Source organism: Macaca fascicularis, chromosome 17, assembly GCF_037993035.2.
Source record: "Macaca fascicularis isolate 582-1 chromosome 17, T2T-MFA8v1.1".
Lineage (NCBI taxonomy): Eukaryota > Metazoa > Chordata > Mammalia > Primates > Cercopithecidae > Macaca > Macaca fascicularis.
Window position 1 is genome coordinate 3172275 of NC_088391.1, and position 19877 is coordinate 3192151.

The following is a 19877-nucleotide window of genomic DNA, read 5'->3' on the forward strand; positions in this document are numbered from 1 at the left end:
TGGCTAGAGCTCTGGGATTGCTTGTGGCCACCATAGCTCTCTGTATTGTAGATATGCACTCTGTCGTGATTGGACTCCTATTCCAATATCTAGTCACAGCTGGATTGCTCAGTAATACTTTTGTCTATTTCTCATGAGTTCTTGTGGGCTCTTCCATGGCTGGAAACATATTTTGCTTTCAAGTTCCTTCTCAAATTTCCGCACACACCCAGGAAGGAACTCTTTCATTAGCCCACTTCCCGAAAACAGCACCTCCTATCTCTCCTTTGCCGTGCTCTGGAGAACTACTAATTGTCTTTGCCATACCTAACTTCCATTTTGAAAACCCATTTTGGTTTTTCTGATTTTTTTCAGAAAAAAATATCTTTTGCCCATCACCACTGTAAAATCTTTCATTCTCCCTTTCAAATGATTTTTACTATAAACTTGTCAAAGTTTTCCAAATTCTAAAACAAAACTTGTAAACAAATTCCAAAATCAAACAAAATATGACTCTTAGAAAAGGTCATTTTTTTGTGCGACATTTCTCCCTAGTATTGTCACATTTTACCTTTTCAATGCACAGCCAACATTTTCAAAGCAATTGGCTCTTATTGACTCCAATTGGTTTACTGTTCTGTTTTTTTTTTTTCCCTTTGAATTTAGCTTCTGCTCTACGGCACAATTGAAATCATCCCCACCAAAGTCATAAAAGGCCTCCTTCTTGTACTGTTGAGCAGGTCCTTTCAGTTCCTCTGGGTTCTCACCACAGCATCCACATGATTAAGCCTTATCTTCTTGACGTACTCCTAGTTCTGTCTCACTTTTCCTCTCTCGGACTCTGACATCAATTATTTGTCTTCATCTCTGAGGACTTTTTCCTCTCCCACTTTCCAATTAAGATGAGTTCGCTACAGGTTTGCATTTGGGCCCTTGGTGTCCACACTTGCATCCTCCTCTCTTTAGCAAGGACCTCTGTAAATGACCTCAGCTCTCTATCACCTGTCTTCCCCCTCTTCTCATATAAACGTGCATTCCTCTCTCCCTGGAGTCTGCATCCTGCTTAATGCAGTGGGTCCTAAACTGTCACCTTTATTTCCCCAGACATGCCAGTGTCTTCTCTTAACTCTTCTGTTTCTGGAAGTATGGAGTGGAAGCATCTATAAATTCATTTTATTCCAAAATTTTATTAGTCATCAACTCATAGTCTGGGAAAGTATTTAGTATTTTATTTTCCCACTGCCCATACCCTGCATCTTTCCATCTCATTTTTTAAACAGCTTTATTGAGATATACTTCACATACCATATAGTTCACCCATTTAAAGTGTTACAGTTTAATGGTTTTTAGTATATCACATCATTAATTTTCACAATTGTGGCAAAATGCATATAACATAAAATGTGCCATTTTGATCACTTTAAGTATGCGATTCAGTGGCATTAGCTACTTTATGTCATGCAACCATCATAGCCATGTATTTTCAGGTTTTTAACCATCCCAAACAGACACTCTGTGGCTATTAAGCAATTCCGCCCTTTCCCACTCTCACCAGACACTGGTGACCTATAATCCACTTTCTGTGTCTTACCTATTCTAGGTACGCCCATGTAAATGGAATCATGTAATGTTTGTCCTTGTTGTCTACCTTATTTCATGTAGCATATTTTCAAGGTTCAGTCATATTGTAGAATGTATCAGAATGTTATTCCTTTTTATGGCCGAGTATTCCATTGTATGCGTATACCACATTTTGTCTATTCCTTTATCTGTTGATGGACAGCTTGGATTGTTTCCATCTCTTGGTGATTGTGAATAATGCTCCAGTGAACATGGTGTCCAGTGTCTATTCAAGTCCCTACTTTCAGTTCCTTTGGATATATACCTGGGAGTGGAATTGCTGGGTAATATAACATTCTTCACTTAGTATTTTTGACAGACAAAAAAGCAACATAGCAGCTGCAACATTTTACATTCCCACCAGCAATGTACAGGGTTCCAACTTCACATCCTTGCCAACACTTATTATTCTCCTATTCTCAATTACAGCCTTCCTAGTGTCAAGTGGTATCTCTTTTATACCAAGTGGTATCTCTTTTATATCTGATGCCTGGGCTATCAGAATAATCTCCTAACTACTTATTTCTGCTTATTATTTCTTTCTTAATATATCTAGCACAATAACGCTATATTTTCTTACCTAAAAAAATTTATTGACCAGTAACTTTCAATGGCTCTTTATTGTTCCTTGAAAAAAAGTCTAAAGTCTACTAGCCTACAAAACTTTCTATTTTCTTGGCCTCAATCTACCTTAGTAGTTCCCTACCTTATTGTATATTTGGAAAGAATAAATGAGAGAATATAGTCTTAGCACAGTTGCCTAACACATGTCTTCATTAAGTGTTTACTCTTACACAGTAGTATCACCGAATTTGTTGAGGAAGAAAATGAAGTTCTTAAGAGCTACGTAGTTCAACAAGTCTAATTGCTCAGTCTGAGTCAGTCAGCATTTGAGTGAGCCAGACTCAGGTTGGACTGAAGTAACCACCCTTAACTGTTTCTGCTACTCCATGTAGAATTATGGAATAAGGATGATTCATACCCCAGCGATACTTTGATAGCTGGATTGGGGAGCAATTATATCATGGTTCACCTGTCCCTAGTCAAAGATCCAATTTTTGCATAAGTTCCACATCTAGAAGCCTTCTAGCATAATCCCTGCCTTATCCTGATGACCTGTGTGTCATGCTACCTTTCCAGAGAATTACAAATACTATGCCTCAATCCAATGGCTGTTTTAGTCGCAGTAATACAAACATTCTTCTGCTTATATTTGACTGACACTCACAGAGGCCTCCTCCTCACCTGGTTGGCTCTTCCTTTACCTCCCCTTACTAGGCAGCTACAACCATGCTCTGTTGTGATGGGTCTAGCCTCAGGGTCTTTATCTGCCCCAATCCTCTGCTCTTCCTTTGTGACTATTTTTCCATTTTGCTTGAAGTTACTTTTCTCCTGGTAAGCCTCCAAACTAGCCTTCTTCTGTCTTTCTAATTGCTTTATTCTAGCAGCTTTCTTCAGCAAGTAGACTAGCTATGGCAGCTTGCCTCCCTATCTGAGGGCACCTGGTCGGGAGGATGAGAAGAAAACTTGAAGGAAATATGCAATCAGAATAGGCAATCATCTTTGATTTACATGATTTCTTTCCCTTTCCTTGATTATTTTAAAGTTTTGTTTCATTTAGGTGATAAGCCCAAGGGATTTGAAGCTGCTTTGCTTTTGAAGTTCGAGCAGCTCCAAGTGTGCTGTCAGCATTTGATTATTAATGCATGATAACAATAAAAACAATACCAGCAACAACAAGCAGATACTACCATCTGCTATTGCTTCAGGGCTAAAAGTGGGACATTTTCAAGGCCAGCTGTTTTGGAGGTGCTTTACCTTTTCTTGCACCATTTGCTTTCCATTAGAAGGCACAGGAGCCTGAAAACACTTTTTAGAATTTGTTCTCCTACCAATATGCTATTAATTTCCATATTAACCATCTTATAGCTCTAATATTCTAAGCTCTATGTCACTTTTTAAAACTCTGCTTGAATATTTTTTAGATTTTCCCATATCCTTTTTATCCAGTGGGGATTAGAACTGCCAAAAGTGTTCCAGACGGCTTCACACCAGGCTGTGTAAGGCAGGGCTTCTCTTCCTCAGCCTCACATGTGAGTGGCCCTTGTCAGAAACGCAAGACTGGCCCTGACTCTCCGGAGGGCAGGCCTCCTCCAGCATGTGGGAGCGGAGGAGCAGAAGTCTAGACCACGGGACTCTAAATCAGTCACATCTGCACGTCTGCGCACTCAGACTCCTTGATGCAGAGCAAAGATGGCTTTTTTTGATGCCTTCGTTGAAGATCAGACCGGCTTTGCTTTTCCTCTGTGTTATCCAGTGTTTAGTAGATGAGCTCCTCAGACTCAAGGTATTCACCGAGGTGTTTTATAACCAAAGTTGGAAGCCAGTTGGTGACAAATTCTCTACCTTCAACTATTTTGAGAATGATTAAATTAATAATACTTAAAATATCCTTCCACCATGTCTTTTTCCAGAAAGGTGTTACAGGAAAATGTAATTTGATATGAATTAAACTATGTTCCTTATAATGTCATTAAAACTTTCAAAAATAATTGTTTCTTTCCTGTACAGGAACATTTTATAGTGCAAGTTATTATGGTTCCTTAATATAGGACTTGAGAGACCTGCCATGTATATTTCATAATTGGCTCATTAAGAAGTGTGAAACTCGGCTGGGTGCGGTGGCTCACACCTGTAATCCCAACACTTTGGGAGGCCAAGGCAGGTGGAGGTCAGGAGTTCAAGACCAGCCTGGCCAACATGTTGAAACCCCGTCTCTACTAAAAACAAAAAATTAGCTGGGCGTGGTGGGGAGCACCTGTAATTCCAGCTACTTGGGAGGCTGAGGCAGGAGAATTGCTTGAACCCGGGAGGCAGAGGTTGCAGTGAGCCAAGATTGCGCCATTGCACTCCAACCTGGGCAACAAGAGCGAAACTCTATCAGAAAAAAAAAAAAAAAAGCATGAAACCCTTTTAAAATTCTTGGCCGAATGTGAGTTTTAGGACAGGGGTGTCCAATCCTTTGGCTTCCCTGGGCCACGTTGGAAGAAAAAAAATTGCCTTGGGCCACACATAAAATATACTAACAGTAATGATAGCCAAAGAGCTAAAAAAAAATCAGAAAGAAACTCACAATGTTTTAAGAAAGTTTATGAATTTATGTTGAGCCACATTCAAAGCCTTCCCAGGGTGCAGATTGGACAAGTTTTTCCTAGAAGTTATCCATATTTAGGGGAGTTTATTGTGCCTGTGGTACATCTAAAATCAATGAAATGGTAAACAGTTGTTGTAGGTTTCCTCCAGAACTGCTGATAAATTGAATGGCTCTCAAGGCCATTCCAAGATTACATTTTTCCCCAAAGCTCCTGTCTATCATACCCACACTGTCCTCAACACACTCTCCAATAATGCTTCACCTTCAGACTTCAACAAAAGGTGAAAACCCACATGAAAAATGTCAGACAAAATTTCCTTCAGGCTATATGGATAAGATGTATATAACACGTAAATAATTTTATGTTTAGACTTGAGTCGTATCCTCAAGATACCTCATTATGTCTATGCAAATATTCCAAAACCCAAACAAATCTAAAATCTGAGACATTTCTCGTCCCAAGCTATACTTTATCTATACTTTAGAAAACAGAGTTAATGAACTGAAAGAGATTGTGAAGTATTTCACTCAAATTCAGCACAGGAAAACAACACAAGCATTTTTTTTTTATTTAAAGAAACAATAGTAGGCAAAGGGAATGGATTAAAACATTCTTTTATAACCAAATAGAAATTCTGTATGTTCACTCATGAACGAATGGTGAAACAGCTGAAATCTGAGTCCAAGGTGATCATAATAGTCATTATGAAGAAGACATTGTTAACACTGCAGAAAAAAATCCCTGGAAGCAATGTGATGAAAAAGTGTGAATGAAGACTGAAAAATATTTAAAATTCAAATGATTAATACTCAGTATTTTGCAGAAATGAGGAAAGAAAGAATGCTCAGATCCAAAGCCCATGCTAATTCACAAGTAGAATAGATAAAGATACCGCAATACATAGTTACATCACCGTGAACTCCCAGAATATCGACATTCTGGGAAAAAGCTTAATAGTTATCAGAAAATAGATGTTATTTACAAAGAAAAAATAGGTAAATAACAGACGATTCAGTAAAAATCAAATTGAAAAGTACAGAGGCTAAACTGCAAATTAGAATGAATAAAACAACTCATTATAGTGAGAAAAACTTTTATATTTTAAGATATGAAGGACTAGTTCAGCAGGAAGAAGGTCCAAATGAAACCTGTGGTAAGCAAGAGATTATAGTCAACTATTTTCTAAAAGATATATTATTTACTGTGATTTTTAAAGGGCAAAATTTATCATCTAAATGATAAGAAATTATAATGGAATAAAAAGGCAGTAAAGGAGAAAAATAGAAGACTACTATAAACTTACCAAGAAAAAATAATAGTATAAATTATATCAAAAACACCAATATGAGTAAAATGAATAAGATTATGCAATTGGAGAAAATAAAATACAGGTATCTGCTGTTTATAAGAGACAGTCTTACAATAAAGAAAAAAAAAACCCATAAAGATTGAAAATAAAGGAAAGGTGAAATATCTAATAATAGAAAAGCCCAAATCACTGATAAGTTATAAAAATTACTTGTTTAACAAATATTTTACATGCTGCTATGTGCTGGGCTAGGAATATAGAAATAATCAAAAGAGAGAAAGCTCCCTGCCCTTGTAGATCTTATATTCTGGTAGAAAGCATCTAGTATTCAAAGTTTGCAGAATTATCAGGAGAAACTATCAGATCTACACATCGCATGTCTATCAGAAAACTGATATGTGTATCTAATGCTTAATCTCCATTAAGTCATGATGATCTCCTCATCATGACTATTTCTATATGTTTAGTTTGAACAAAAATTTTTTAAAATAGTGGAATACAGCTTCGAGTTCTCACAGAAAACGAATGTCAGAATACAATTGGATGATCTGAGGGTGGCAATTTACAAAGGCACTCTTTATAAAGGGGTGGGTTTAGGTGAAATCTTCAGGGATCCTTGGACCATACCCCTAGCTAAGAACAGTAAACTTGTCACCATGCCTAGAACAGAAGGGACCAGGAGAGAGAGCAATTTCCAGACTCTGTTGAGAGGAAATCATTGAAAAGGCTGCTTTGGGAGGTCCGTGTGTTCAGCGGGGAGACACACCAGCATAACGGGATCTTGCAAGAAAGGAACCAGTGGTGTAAATCCCCTGACTTACTCTCCTTCCTGCCCTGCCTCTGGTCTCTTCCAAAGCCTGACATTGGCCAGCTCAACTGGAATCCATAAAGCAAAGAGTTGTTTGAAGTCATCTGTTCAGATCAATCTGCAGGCTGCAAGCCAAAGGGAGGAAAGGTATCAAGTGCTCCTTAGAAGAAAAGTTGTAACTTGAAGTTAATTGATGTTACATATCAGGATGAACATAATGAGTTAGATTTTGAACTCAAGAATATAAAGAGAATAGAGTAAATCTGGAGAAGGCAAAGCAATAATGATGATCAAGGTAAAGGAGAGATTAAATTACACAGGTAATAAGAAAAATTTTAGAAACCATAGTTGAAAGCTATAAAGAAAAACAGTGAAAATCTGTGCTTTGAAGAAAAATGTAAATATTCTTTTAGCAATCATAATTAAAGAATGAAAGAAAGTGGAAATTTTTTCCAGACAATCATTTTTACTTACATAAACTTAAGAAATACAAAGCCTTACAAAATCAATAACCATTAAAACATTGAATCAATTATCAAAGTCTCCACTCCAAAAGACACCATGCCCTAGACACTATCTTTGAGGTGTTTTTTTAATCATACCTTCAAGGATTAGAGACAACAAAATAAGAAAGTAAGATATGATGGCCAAGACAGCTAGTTGACCACTCTTTCTCCCACAGCAAGAATCTGTTATTTCTAATGTCTTCATTGGTAGAAATTTTATCTGGTTACAGAGTTGCTCAACTAAAAACGAAAATTCCCAGTTATTATTTCAGCTAGGTGTACTATGTAATAGATTCTGGTGAATGGGATATGAGTTACTATAATATGTAGAACTTTTAGCATGTGTTTTTAAATGTAAGGGAATGTGCTCTTTTTTTCTTCCTTATCTTGTCCTCAGTTGCTAGGATGCGGACACAGTTGTCACAAGTGAGGCAGCCATTTTATACTATGAGATGAAATCCTTGATTGCAGAAACCAGAGCAACAAGGTAGAGTCTATAATGCCAACAGTGTGGAACTGCAGTATCAGTCCTGGTCTTTATATGAGGGAGGAGTGTCTGTCTTTTAAAAGTTTTTATTACCTTGGGCTTTGTCATAGTAACTTGATCACCATTTGGTAATGGAAGAGGAATACTGCCTTAACAGCTAACCGATTAACTCAATGGTTGGGTACAGGCAGAGAAAACACATGTTACTGTGGCAAAACATTTGGTGAGAATTGCGCCTTGAAGGAGAGATGAAATGTGTTGAGAATACCTTTCTGTTTCATGTAACTGGTTGGAAAATCAAAGCATGTTGGTAGATATAAGTTGCTACTTAAAATTTGTAGCGAAATTCCCTGCGAGAAATTAGCTCAGGATGTTGACTTTTTGTAATAAAGCCTCCTTACAATAGATGAGATTTTGGCCCTGAGCTCTGAGCTCTTCTCAAGGGCATCATATTGAGGCCTCCTTGCCAAACAATTGGAAGCAATGCACTAGCATAGATCATACTAAGAAGGTTGCCCCAACCTCAAGGTGACCTCAAAGTAGCCACCGTTGTTTAAAGAGAGAGACACACTTTGGGAGGCCGAGGCAGGCGCATCACCTGAGGTCAAGAGTGCAAGACCAGCCTGGCCAACATGGTGAAATCCTGTCTCTACTAAAATTATAAAAAATTAGCCAAGCGTGGTGGCGCATGCCTGTAATCCCGGCTATGCAGGAGACTGAGACAGGAGACTCACTTGAACTCGGGAGGCGGAGGTTGTAGTGAGCTGAGATTGTGCCACTGCAGTTCAGCCTGGGTGACAGAGACAGACTCCATCTCAAATAAATAAATAAGAGAGAGAGAGAGAGAGAGAGAGAGAGAGAGAGAGAGATACGGGCATTACATAGAAGCAGTAAAGATCAATCTTTTCAGATCATTGATAGTAACAACCACTTGTAACTAAACTCCTGCTATGATAAGCAAGAAAATGAGAAAACTATATGAAGTATAGAAATAAAAGAAAACTATTTTCAGGCATCAGCCTATAGGCAGTGTAGAACTATGACCCCTGAGGAGAACATCAAATAAGGGAAGAATTTAAAATTTGCCGTGCTTTCTGCCTGGAAGCAATTTTCAGACTGCAGCCCTGGGAAGGGCATCCCAGAGTGCCTAGTGATGTCTGGAGTACAGGAGACAGAAGGAGGAGTTGGGAGAGGCTAAGACATGTAGAACATATGAGAAGACCACCTGAGAGAGGAAGAAAGGCATCTGAGAAATCTGTGTAGGGGTCCCTATTAGTCTTTGACTGAATATGAATCTTTGTATGCATACAGTGCAAACCCATAAGGCTAAAAATTGATAGAACTGCCAACAGAAATAGAAAAATCCACAACTGTAATTGTGCCAAGACCAGCTCAGTTGGGGAGACCCTCACCCAGTGGCGCTAGAGGAATTAAAGACACACACTCAGACATATAGAAGTGCGAAGTGGGGAATCAGGGGTCTCACAGCCTTCAGAGCTGAGAGCCCTGAACAGAGATTTACCCACATATTTATTAACAGCAAACCAGTCATTAGTATTGTTTCTGTAGATGTTAAATTAACTAAAAGTATCCCTTATGGGAAACGAAAGGATGGGCCGGATTGACTGCAGCAGGAACACGCCCTTAAGACACAGATCGCTCATGCTTTTGTTTGTGGCTTAAGAAGGCCTTTTAGCGGTTTTCCGCCCTGGGCGGGCCAGGTGTTCCTTGCCCTCATTCCCGTAAACCCACAACCTTCCAGCTTGGGTGTTAGGGCCATTATGGACACATCACAGTGCTGCAGAGATTTTATTTATGGCCAGTTTTGGGGCCAGTTTATGGCCAGATTTTGGGGGGCTTGCTCTCAACACGTCTCCCTTCTTTGATTTGTGAAGAGATAAAAGCAAGGGCAGCTTTGTCACGGTGAGCTACTTCTCGCAGGAGTCAGGATCCAGGATCCACATCTGCAGACTATACAAAGACAAGCAACATAGATTAAAGCACAATCATCATTGAAATCACAGAGCTTCCAAGTGTTTTTATCCATTTTAACGGGTTACTAGCTGCTAATTTGTCTGCATCTCTTTTAAGCACTCCAGTTCCTGGCAGTAAGGTCAGGGGTGCCTGGGATGCTTTAAATGTTTGTTGTTTTAATTTTGCTATATCTAAAAACAAGTTTGTAGAGTGTCCTTCTAGATGCTTTTTTACTCTTTCCCAAAGTTTGATCTTTTTAAGAGCATTTTATAGTTTCCACAAATCCTTATGTTTAGCTCCTAGAGCGGGCCATATCATTTGAGGTTGAGGTGCCACCATACCGCCATGGTTCCAGATAATAGGAACTTTTGCTGTACTTCTAAGCATTTCTACCATCTGACCATTTTGTTCAGATCCTCTGAACATAGTGTGGCCGAGGCACACAGACTGAGAGGTTCAATTCAAGCTAAACATCCTCTTAGGGGACCGATCAATAATGGTTCCATAGGAATCATCATGCAGCACCTCTGCCTGTTCTGCAAAGCAATCTTCCTAAACAAGTATGCTCATTTTTGCTAACTGGGTCCAATCCTGTTTACAAATAGGTTTTTGAGGGCGGTATGCCTCAATTATAGGAGCAGATTTATTATGGTAAATACTGAGATCAGAACGTGTGTGTAACTGTGTCAGAGTGGTTGCATCCAGGCATTATTACCAGCCCTTATTGAAGGAATACTCACGGCAGTGGTGATCACCGCTATCATAGCTACCGTTAAATTATTCATTGTGACTGGTTGTCCCGCTTTCCTCAGGTTTTCTTCTACCATCTGTGACAGCTTCTTGATGTTGTGTTCGACGGGTGTTGCTTGTGAAAATTGGGGTCCTCCTCAGTGTCAGCCTTGACATGGCTGCAACCGGGGGGTCCTCGGGAACCTCCTGGAATCTCTTCTTTGGCATCTGGCTCATGATAAGGTTTCAGGTGTCTTGATGGTATCCAAATTGGCTGTTCATTTTGGCCTGGAGAAATAGAAGCATAACCTCTACCCCAAGTTATTATTTTACCTATTTCCCAACTTTTTGTTATTGGATCTTTTCACCAAATGATGCTAGATTCAATTGCGTATGGGCTGTCCTGTCATCCCCATTTCTCCTCCTTTTTTGTTTTTGTAATCAGTTGTTGTTCTGTATGAAATCGTAACTGAGCATTTTCAATTTACTGTGTGGAATGAACTATGTATGAAGAATCAGAAGTCACATTAATAGGCATATCAAAAGCAGTCGATACCTCAGTTACCGCTGCAAGCTCCACTTTTTGAGCTGAAGTATAGGGCCTCTGAAAAATGTTACTTTTTGAGCCAAAATAAGAAGCTTTACCATTACTAGACCCATCTGTAAAAACATTCTCAGCACCTTCAATTGGTTTAAATTTAGTTATTTTAGGGAGAATCCAATTAGTTAATTTCAAAAGCTGAAACAGCTTTGTTTTAGGAAAACGATTATCGAGAATACCCACAAAGTCAGCTAAATGGGTTTGCCAAGTAAGACTATTTATAAAAGCTTGCTGTATTTGTGCCTTCGTGAGAGGGACAATAATTTTTCCAGAATCATATCTGTGTAATTAAACAATCCGAGTTCTCCCAATCCCTATCATAGTAGCGATTTGATCTAAATAAGGAGTTAGAGTCCATGAATTAGTATGTGGAAGAAAAAGCCACTCTACTAAGTCCTGTTCTTGGACAATAACACCAGTAGGTGAATGCTGAGTTGAAAAAATTAGCAAATCTAGAGTCTTCTCTGGATCTATTCTATTTTTCTGAGCTTTATATACTTGCTTCTCAATCAGTTGTAACTCTGCCTCCGCCTCCTTTGTTAATTGCCGAGGGCTAGTGAGACTAGGATTTCCTCTAAGGATAGAAAACAGATTACTCATGGCATAGGTAGGAATGCCTAGAGCAGCTCGTATCCAATTAACATCCCCTAGTAATTTTTGAAAGTCATTTAATGATTTTAATTTATCCCTACGTATGGTTACTTTCTATGGTACAATGGTAGTGTCATTTACTAAGGTCCCCAAGTAGGAGTAGGGAGTAGTAGTCTGAATTTTGTCAGCAGCTATAATTAAACCAGTGCGAGAAATTGAATTTTGCAAGTGATCATAACATTGGAGTAATATTTCTCGAGTGGGGGCAGCACAAAGTATATCATCCATGTAGTGAATAATGTAACACTGTGAAAATTTTTTACGAGTAGGTTCAATTGCTTGCCCCACATACGTCTGGCAAGTAGTCGGACTGTTTAACATGCCCTGTGGCAACACTTTCCAATGATAACGCTTAGCAGGCTGCAGGTTGTTTACCGCAGGAATCGTAAATGCAAACCGTTCACAGTCTTGCTGAGGTAAAGGGGTAGTAAATAAACAATCTTTTAAATCTATGACTATTAAAGGCCGATTTTTTGGAATTATAGCAGGAGAAGGCAATCCTGGCTGTAATGCTCCCATAGGTTGTATAACTGAATTGATGGCTCTTAAGTCAGTTAGCATTCTCCATTTTCCTGAGTTTTTTCTTAATTACGAAAACTGGAGAATTCCAAAGAGAAAATGTTGGAGCTATGTGCCCATTTTCTAATTGTTCAGCAACTAATTTCTCTAAAGCCTCCAGTTTCTCTTTATTTACCGGCCATTGTTCTATCCCAATTGGCTTATCTGTTAAGCATTTTAAAGGTATAGGTTCTGGAGGCTTAACAATGGCCACCATCAAAAATTATTTCCTAATCTTTGGCAAGAACTTTGTTTTTCCACTTATTCTGGGATTAGACCGTGTGCTCCCCATTGTTATAATAAATCTCTTCCCCGTAAATTCATAGGTACAGAAGTTATAATTGGTTGAATAGTCCCAGGTTGTCCTTCGGGCCCCTCACAATGCAAAATATAACCACTTTGATATACTTCAGCGGCTTTACCGACTCCAACTATGTTAAATTGAGCGGGTTGAACTGGATGGCCCGTGCTGTAGAGAAATGCTTGAAAGGTACCAAACCTTTAAATTTCTTTCCTTGAATAGTTATTTCACAGGTAGGGCGTTTATCAGTAATTTGATTTACCCAGTAAACTGCTTTGCCTTGTTTGTTTGTGTTTCCAAATCCTTCTGTTCGTTTAATTTCCCTTTTTCCCATTCCCACATAGGGCATAGTCAGGAGCTGTGCTATGTGCTCTCCTGGCTCTGCTTTCCAGGGAACAGAAGTAGATACAACAATTTGAATTTCCCCATTGTAATCTGCATCAATGACTCCTGTATGTATGTGTATGCCTTTTAAACTTACACTAGACCTTCCTAAAAGTAATCCGATCATCCCTGCTGGCAAGGGTCCACAGACTCCTGTTGGGACCTTTTGCAGGGGTTCCCCAGGCAGAAGGCTCACAGCTTTCGTGCAGCATAAATCTACTGCGGCGCTCCCGGCTGTGGCGGGGGACAGACGTCGTACAGGGGTGAGGGAATGGCCTGAGCTGGAAATGCCCCGGGATGGGCCCCTCATGGTGTTTCCCAAAATCAGGTTCCCATCAAACCTAGAGTGACAGTGATCACCCCAATGTTTTCCTTTTTTACATTTTGGACATATTTCAGGATCAGCAGTTTTCTTTTCTCCCCTATCTGGCGGCCTGACTCGCTGATTTTTTCTGCGTTCTTTTTTAGTATGACCATGCTTCCCACAGTTAAAACAAGCTCCAGAAAATGGAGTATTTCCTTTATCCACTCTCAGTCCTGTCATTGCCTGTGCCAACAAGGTAGCTTTATGTAGATTGCCTCTGATATCATCACAGGCCTTGATATAATCAACTAAATGTGCTTTCCCTCTGATAGGTCACAGAGCAGCCTGGCAATCGGGATTAGCATTGTCGAAAGCTAGTGACTGCAACACTATATCCTGAGCAGCCAAATCTGCAATCATCTTTTTAAGAGACTCCTGTAATGGAGCTATAAAATCAACATATGGTTCTATGGGTCTCTGTTTTATAGCACTAAAGGAAGGGTATTGTTCTCCACCTGAAGTGATTTTTTCCCAAGCTCTAATGCACACTCCTCTAAGCTGTTCTATGGCCTCATCCTGCATGACCAGTTGTGCATCTAAACCAGCCCAGCTGCCAACCCCCAAAAGTTGGTCTGCAGTTATATTAATGGGAGGTTGGGCCTGGGCATTGTGAGCAGCCTGAATGGAAGCTTCATCTGCCCACCAAGTTTTAAACTGTAAGAACTGAGCAGGAGTTAGACAAGCTTGAGTAAGAGCATCCCAGTCAGTAGCAATCACCCGACTGGAAAGAGTAACATTCTTTAACAGTCCCATTACAAAAGGAGAACCTGGTCCATACTCATTTATTGCTTATTTTAGTTCTTTGAGTAATTTAAAAGGAAAAGGCTCAAATGTAGCTGTAATATTTCCGTGTTGATCTGGGGAGTGTATTCTAACAGGAAACTGCCAAGCCTCTAAATCGCCCTCTCGTCTAGCTTGCTGAATTCCTGCCTGAATAGAACTAAGAGTGGTCACTCGAGGCGCCGCTCGAACAGTCACTGGGGCAACTACTTTTCGCCCAGTGTCATCCAGAAAAGAAAGATCTGGGGGGTCATTTTCTTCAAAATAATAATGAGGGGGTGCAGAAGGGTAGGGATGAACCTCTCCTTCCTTTGACACTTTAGCTTCGGCTGGCATATAAACCTGCTCTGTAACCTCTTCTGTTACTTCGCTATATTCTTGTTCCTCCTTGTCATCAGTGTGAAAAAGTTCCAAGGTGAACGGAACCAGACCCCACACCTGTCCCATTGTTACCCGGACGCTTCCGAGCTCCCCTTCTTACTCACCATGGGGATTGCTTTAAGAGTACTCGGGTGTCCTCCAGCTAGTTTTCCATTCCGGCCATCGCTCCTGCAACCCTTCGACCTGGATTCAAGCCCCCACACATGGACGCCACTTGTCGAGACCAGCTCGGTCAGGGAGACCCTCACCCAGAGGCGCTAGAGGAATTAAAGACACACACACAGAAATATAGAGGTGTGAAGTGGGGAATCAGGGATCTCACAGCCTTCAGAGCTGAGAGCCCTGAGCAGAGATTTACCCACATATTTATTAACAGCAAACCAGTCATTAGTATTGTTTCTGTAGATGTTAAATTAACTAAAAGTATCCCTTATGGGAAACGAAGGGATGGGCCGGATTGACTGCAGCAGGAACACGCCCTTAAGACACAGATCGCTCATGCTTTTGTTTGTGGCTTAAGAAGGCCTTTTAGCGGTTTTCCGCCCTGGGCTGGCCAGGTATTCCTTGCCCTCATTCCCGTAAACCCACAACCTTCCAGCTTGGGTGTTAGGGCCGTTATGGACACATCACAGTGCCGCAGAGATTTTATTTATGGCCAGTTTTGGGGCCAGTTTATGGCCAGATTTTGGGGGACTTGCTGCCAACAAATTGAATATTTTAATAGCCCTCTCTAAAAATGGATATGAGAATTAGAAATTAGCAAAATCATAAAAACACTATAAACAAATTTGACCTATTAGCATTTATAACTATGTTATCTAATAACAGCAGAATATATAGTATATACAAAGGTACAGGAAATATTTACCAGACGAACTGTATTCTGGGTCACAAAATAAGTTTGGACAACTTTTAAATAATTCTTTTTATACAGAGTATATTCTCTGACCATGTATTAGAATTAAATTGGAAATCAACAACAAAGACCTCTAGAAAATCCCTAAATATTTTCAAAGTAAATCATTAACATAAATAATCAATGGATCAGAAAAGAAATGAAAAGAGATACTTAAAAAAATCTGTTTTGAACCAAATGAAAGTGAAAACCTGAGAGTATAAAATTTTGTGAAATGGTGCTAAAAGAGCATACAGTACTTTTCACAGTACTGAAATATTATGTTGGAAAAGACCTTATGATAGGTCTGCTAAATGGCTAAAGTTACCACCTTAAGAAACTAGAAAAAGTAGATCATATGAATCCCAAACAATGAAGAACTAAAGGAAATAAATGAGTGAAATTAACTAAATAGTAAACAAAGCAACAATAAATCAATGAAACTAAAAACTCATTTTTTGTGAAGACCAATACAACGAAAAAACTAACAGTCAAATTTATCAAGATAAAAAGAGAAAAAAGAGAGAAGGTACAAATTGTCAATATCAGGAAAAAGAGTGCTTATCTCACTGCAGATTCTACAGATTCAGGAAAATAAAAGATTAAAAGAAACAATATTCTGCCAATTAATTTAAATGTTTAGATTAAATGGATGGACAATTTTTTTATTTTGCAAGAGACAAACTACCAAAGGTGACTAAAGTGAAAATAGATAAACTGAGTTGCCCTGTATTTTAAAAGTCATTTTTACATAGCTTGAGATATAATTTATATTCTATACAATTTGCATATTTAAGCATAAAAATCAAGATTTTCCAGAATATTCATAGAGTTGCATAATCATAATTAATTTTAAAACATTTTTGTCACTTTAGAAATAAACCCTAACCTCATTAGCAGTCATTTTCCATTTCCCTCCCAGCTCCTAGACTGAAGCAACTGCAAATCTGAAAAAAGAAATCCACTTTTCTTTTTTCTATAGATTTTCTTATTCTGGACTTTTTTCTATAAGGAATTATAAAATATGGTCTTAGGTGGCTCTTGTTGATGGAAATTTGGGTTGTTTCTACTTTTTGGCTACTATGAATAATGCAGCTATGAATATTCATGTATAAGTTTTGATACGGACACTTAGTTTTACATATTTTTTATTTCTCTAGAGTATATTCTTAGGAATAGAATTGCTAGGTCATATGGTAACTCTATGTTTAACAGTTTGAGGACATTTCATACTGTTTTCCAAAGTAGCTACTATTTTAAATCCCCACTAGCAATTCATGACGGTTCTAGTTTCTCCACATCCTTGTCAAAACTTGTTCTTCTCTGCCTTTTTTTATTTTGGCCATCCTACTGGGTGTGAAGTAGTATCATATTGCAATTTTGATTGCAATTCCCTAATGATTAAAACATCAAACAATTTTCCTTATGCTTGTTGGTCATTTTTATATCTTATTTGAAAAAAAATGTTTATTCAGATTCTTTCCTCATTTTAAAATAAATTATCTTTCAAGTATTGAGTCCTGGGAGTTCTTTCTATATCTTGAATAAAAGTCTATTATCAGATATATGATTTGAAAATATTTTATCCCATTTTATGATTGTCTCTTCACTTTCTTGATGGCGTTCATTGAATCACAATTTTTTAAAATTTTAAATGGAGTCCAATTTATCTGTTTTTATCATGTTGACAATTTTTCTTTTGTACTCCCATCAGAGAAGCCATTACCTAGTCCCAGGCCACAAAGATTTACTTCTATATTTTTTCCTAAGAATTTTATAGTTTTAGCTTTTACATTTAGGTCTATTATGAATTTTGAGTTGTTTTACATATGTTATGAGGTGGGGGTCCAACTTCGTTTTTATTTTGCACATGAATACCCAGTTGTCCCAACATCATTTGTTGAGACCATTCCCGATTATTAAATCATTTTTGGCACACTTGTCAACAATTGACCAGGCTGGGTGTGATGGCTCACACCTTCACACCTGTAATCCCAGCACTTTGGGAGGCTGAGGCAGGCTGATCACCTGAGGTCAGGAGTTCGAGACCAACCCGGCCAACATGGAAAAACCCCGTCTCTACTAAAAATAGGAAACTTTGCTGGGTGTGGTGGCAGACGTCTGTAATCCCAGCTACTCAGGAGGCTGAGGCAGTAGAATTGCTTGAACCTGGAAGGGGGGTGGAGGTTGTAGTCAGCTGAGATTGCACCACTGCACTCCAGCCTGGGAGATAGAGCTAGATTCGGCCTCCCCTGCAAAAAAAATTAATTGACCATAAATATGAGGGTTTTTTTAGTGGACTCTTTATCATATTCCATTGATCTTTGTATTCACCTCTATCCCTGTACACTATACTGATTATTGTAGCTTTATAAGTTTTAAAATTGGAAAATGTGAGTCCTCTAAGTTTGCTTTTTTTTTCTTCAAGATTCTTTTGACAATTCTTGGTCCTTTGCTGAATTTCCATAATTTTATCTTGCCTCAGCATTCATTTTGAATATAAATTAGACTCCCATACCATAGTCACCTTTGACACAGTTTTCCTTCTCCACCTCCTCTCACTTCCTCAGTGTGGCCAATCTAAATATCTGTCTTACACAGGAGGAAACAGCTAGGTACTACCTACTTACTCACTGCATGGCCCCCACCCCCGTATGAACTGCATAGATATTCTGCAGTGATCACCTCTCAGTCACAGTATGACTCCACATAACTTGTGCCTGCTTGATCTAAACCTACCAGTTAGAAATCCTTATGGGAAATCTGCATATGTAACACCTTGCACTGCAATTAAGGCATTGGCCCAGAGGTACCTGCCTCTCTCTTTCTTGCCCTTCATCCTCTGGTTGAGTGTGTATCCCAGATAGCTCTCCCCTTCCCATTGGCCCTGTGAGGCCTGCTGCTCTCTTCTCTCTGGGATCTGTAGGTAATAATCTGCTTCTGTTATTTCTTGTGTTTTGTTGCTTTGCCTCCTCTTTGTTTCACCTGACAGACATACTGAAACATAGATTTTTCTCTGCTAAGGGCTCTCCTAAAGAGTAGGAACAAACTGAACACAGGTCAGACAAGAGACACAGTGTGCCTGCCAATGTGAGCAAGTTTCCTGTGAGAGGGCCACCTGGTCATGGGTCAGCCACTTAGGCACAGGCCATCTGCCAGGATGAAGAAGCATCACATAAAAGGCACACTGTAAGTATCCATGACAAGATCCCCTGGAGCCCCATCAGGGCAGGGCTAGAGCGTAGTGCTGATCTCTTGAAAGAGACTTCAAAACCAAATTAGAAAGGAAAAACAATATGACACTTGCTTTTCCATACAAATTCTAGATTCAACTTGTCAAATTAAAAAAAAAAAAAATCCAGAGAGATTTTGGTAGGGAATGCATTGAATTTGAAGATCAATTTAGGGAGTTCTGACTCTGTGTCCCCACCCAAACCTCGTGTTGAATTGTGATCCCAGGTGTTGGAGGTGGGGCCTGGTGGGAGGTGATTGGATCATGGGGGTGGTTTCTAATGGTTTAGCATTATCACCCTAGTGCTCTCTCATGATAGAGTTCTCATGATATCTACTTGTTTAAAAGTATGGAGCACCTCTCACACCCACCCACCACACTCTTTCTCCTGCTCTGGCCATGTAGGATGTACTGGCTTCCCCTTAGGCTTCTATCATGATTGTAAATTTTCTGAGGCCTCCCTAGCCATGCTTCCTGTATGGCCTGTGGAACTGTGAGCCAATTAAACTTCTTTTCTTTATAAATTATCCAGTCTCAGGTAGTTATTAATAGCAATGTAAGAGTGGACTAATACGGAAATTTGGTACCGGGAGTGTGGCATTGCTATAAAGATACCTGAAAACGTGAAAGTGACTTTGGAACCGGGTAACGGGAAGAGGTTGGAACAGTTTGGGGGGTTCAGAAGAAGACAGGAATATGAGGGAGGATTCTAGAAGAAGACAGGAAGATGAGGGAAAGTTTAGAACTCCCTAGAGACTTGTTGAATGGTTTTGACCAAAATCCTGGTAGTGATACGGACAGTGAAGTCCAGGCTGATGAGGTCTCAGATGGAGATGGTGAATTTACTGGGAACTGGACTAAAGGCCACTCTTACTATGGCTTAGCAAAGAGACTGGAGGCATTCTGCCCCTGCTGTAGAGATCTGAGGAACCTTCAACTTGAGAGAGAGGATCTAAGGTATCTGGCAGAAGAAATTTCTAAGCAGCAAAGCATTCAAGAGGTGGCCTGGCTGCTTCTAAAAGCCTACATTCATTTGCATAAATAAAGAAATGACCTGAAACTGAAACTTATATTTAAAAGAGAATCAGAACATAAAAGTTTGGAAAATTTGTAGCCTGGCCATGTGGAAGAAAATAAAAACTCATTTTCTCTGGAGAAATTCA

The 19877-nt window shown here is 39.3% G+C and overlaps 2 long non-coding RNA genes across 3 annotated transcripts in view; one reads left to right on the forward strand and one right to left on the reverse strand.

The window, feature by feature from the left end:
- Positions 1-19877, forward strand: part of LOC123569868 (uncharacterized) — a 662349-nt gene that overhangs the window by 272113 nt on the left and 370359 nt on the right. The gene's annotated exons all lie outside the window — the stretch shown is intronic.
- Positions 9211-15067, reverse strand: LOC135968064 (uncharacterized). The gene is made up of 3 exons (XR_010582500.1): positions 14692-15067; positions 10579-10855; positions 9211-9835 (listed from the first exon to the last, which is right to left on the reverse strand). It is a non-coding gene; the product is annotated as an uncharacterized lncRNA (long non-coding RNA).